The sequence below is a fragment of the Myotis brandtii genome, unplaced genomic scaffold, assembly GCF_000412655.1.
Source record: "Myotis brandtii unplaced genomic scaffold, ASM41265v1 scaffold82, whole genome shotgun sequence".
NCBI classification, from domain to species: Eukaryota; Metazoa; Chordata; class Mammalia; order Chiroptera; family Vespertilionidae; genus Myotis; species Myotis brandtii.
Window position 1 is genome coordinate 4,050,574 of NW_005371324.1, and position 3,268 is coordinate 4,053,841.

The 3,268-nt window shown below is 48.6% G+C and overlaps 1 pseudogene; it reads right to left on the reverse strand.

Annotated features, from left to right (window-relative positions):
- Nucleotides 1-252: 252 nt before the first annotated feature.
- On the reverse strand, nucleotides 253-1,614 carry LOC102259286 (annotated as a pseudogene).
- Nucleotides 1,615-3,268: the final 1,654 nt, after the last annotated feature.

Consider the following 3,268-nt stretch of genomic DNA (forward strand, 5'->3'; position numbering starts at 1 on the left):
GCCCACATGTGGCCTGCCCTAAGTGTTCCCCTGTCCCTTGTCTTTCACTTTGTATTTTACTTATTTTTTAATTATATTATTATTATTTGCTGGCCATGGGCTCACCCAGGCCTCAGAAAGAGACTGTTTATTGCAAGCTCTTCTAACATCATTTTTCAGACTGCTTTGTAGTCTTGGGTCCAGGGATGGGACCAGGATGGGAATCTCTTGTGACTGTGGGGGGAAGGGATATGGGTCTCCCCACACCTGGGCTCAGTTGAGGACATTCCTGCCAGCACCAGATGTGGTCCTCATGGAATAGGCCCTGTGGATTCTGCTCGAGAATCTCAGGGCATTGCTGCCCATGGCTCCCTGGAAGGCAAGCCTGCTGCCACCACTAGTTCCCCCATAGGTCTGCCCGTTGCCACCACCACGGATGTGTTCACCACAGAGATATTCAGGGCTCCCACTCCATCTCTGTTCAACCGGCACTCCTTGCCTTCCAGCAGCTTGCAGTAGGTGGCAATCTCGATGTCCAGGGCCAGCTTGCCATTCATGAGTTCCTAGTACTCCTGGAGCTGCTGGGCCATGTCCTGCCTAGCTCACTGATTGGCACGTGCATCCTTGAGTGCCAGCTCCCCACGGTCCTCAGCCTCAGCGATGGGGGCCTCCAACTTGGCACACTGGTTCTTGTTGTTGATCTCAGCCTACAGCCTCTGGATGGTCCCGTTCATCTCCACAATCTCATTCCGAGTCTCCCAGAGGTCGTTCCCATGCTTCCTTGCCTGGGCCTGGAGGGTCTCAAACTTGGTCTGGTACCAGATCTCAGCCTCAGCTGTGCTGCTGTTGATCATCTCCTCGTACTAGGCCTTGACCTCAGCGATGATGCTCTCCACATCCAGGGAGCGGTTGTCGTCCATGGACAGTACTATGGAGGTATCTGGAGATCTGGGACTGCAGCTCTGACAGCTCCATCTCATAGAAGGTCCTGAGGAGGTCGATGTCCTCATTCAGGGCATTCAGGTTGGCCTCCAACTCCATCTTGTTCCTGTAGGCAACATCCATATCTTTTTCAGCACCACAACTCATTGTCAGCAGCTGCGCGCCAGTTAATTTCTGACTTCATAGTTACTCTTGAAGTCTTCCACCACGTCCTGTGTGCTCTGAAGCTCCATCTCCCATGCATCTGCAGGGCCTCAAGCTGCTTCTGCAGGCCAGCAATATGGGCTTCAAAGATGCCGAGGAGGTGGCTGCTCTTGACCGATTTCTGCTCCTCAGTAGAGCCCACTTGGTCTCCAACAGCTTGTCCTGCTGCTCCAGGAAACGCATCTTGTCGATGAAGGAGGTGAACTTGTTGTTGAGGGTCTTGATCTGCTCATGCTTCTCCTGGTGCACCTGATGAATAAAGGGGTTATTGTCCACCTGCACGGGGCCAGCAGGCTCTGATTGATGGTGACCTGGTGGGTGCCAGCGCCCACCAGCCCCTGTAGGCAGAGTGCTTGGCTTTGGCCCAGGCCAAAGAGGCTGCAGCCGTGGGAGCCTCAGGTGCACGCTACGCCCCGGGAAGGTGGTGGAGTGGGGACTGAAGACCTGGGAGCTGAAGTGGGTGGACAGGCTGGCTGACCTGGGCTGGACTTAGCACTGGGCGAGAGGGAGCCGAACTCACTGGCCTTCGGGGAAACCTGGCCTCTTTTTTCATCACTTTGTATTTTAAATTGATTCAATGAACCACATGATTGCAGCATAAGTAATCTGTCTGTGAGCCTTTCTGTTCCATGACCTCTGTAATAGGGAAACGTGGCCTCCTTTTTCATCACTTTCTATTTTAAATTGATTCAATGAACCACATGATTCCAGCATAAGTAATTCTGTCTGTGAGCCTTTCTGTTCCATGACCTCTGTAATAACTTGTCTGGTGTGGCACTTGGGAGCTACCATTGCATCAAAGAAATTTCCCACAAGACAACATTTTACTGGCTGGTTTCTCTTTTTTATGAAATGTCTCTTCATCTCTATTTCACCTTATGATTACAAGTTATTCTTTTTCCCCCGGTTTTCAGATTTTTCTATAAAAAATGTATAATCTGGAAAGTAATTGAGCATTTTAAAGAGCAAAATGGTCCACTGCTCCCTTTGAAGCCCAGGAACTGAATTTTATTAGGCAAAATCCAGACAAGTGCCCAGCGAGCTAACATAGTGGGTAAGATAGTGGTCATTTCTGCATGTGTTGGCTCTTTTCCTGTCAGAGACGGCCCACTTCTCTCCCTGTTTTCTCACTCCTGACTCTATCAGGTGTTTATGACTTATCTGCAGACCCCAGACTAGTCTAAAACATAGACCCGGCTCAGTGCTGGGCTCATGGTGCTTGTGTCTATTGCAATTCAGGTGGAAATAGCGAGGGAAGGGAGGCTGGGGGAGATGGCTTTAGGAAGACCGAGGAGCCACTTGGAAAGGTGTTCACAGCCTCTGGTGCTGGAGACAGGCTGAAATGGGTGTCATTTTGGACCCCTTTTAAACTTGCCATGGAGACCATCTTTAATCCATCAACATATTCTTCCTCTAAACCAGCCTCAATGTAATTACTTAAATGTAAACTATCCCACACAGCTGTGCTTCGCTGACATTTCAGGCCAAGGTCAAGTTGATTGAATTTGTTGTGTTCATGGTTTCATGGTTATTGTATAGGTCATTAAATAGAATTCAATTTCTCTGGCATTGCCTATTTTCATTCTCAAAAGGTAAGTATAAGCCCTGGCTGGTTTGGCTCAGTGGATAGATTGTCGGCCTGCAGACTGAGGGGTTCCAGGTTCAGTTCTGGTCAAGGGCACATGTCCGGTTGTGGGCTCGATTCCCAGTGAGGGTCGTGCAAGAGGCAGCCAATCAATGATTCTCTCTCATCATTGATGTTCCTTACTCTCTATCGCCCTCTCCTTTCCTCTCTGAAATTAATAAAGATATTTTTTAAAAGGTAAGTATAATATCAAAGGATGCAAAATGGCAGCACACCACGTGAACATTAAATTATTTAAAATTTTTATATTTTTAAAAAATCCTGATGTTTAGCCTCTGTTGGGATCTCCCATGGCAACAACAGGCTGCCCTCCTCAGATAGGTCACATGCTCTCTAGTTGCTCACCGACACCACATAACTCTTGGATAATTCACTCATTTACATTTCCTGTGTGGCTGTCCTGGACTGTATCATCAGTTTTAGTTTTCCTGATGATTGCCCCATGTTTTACCCATGGTGCCATCTACCTGTCATCCAGTCTATGTACAATCGCTAGGC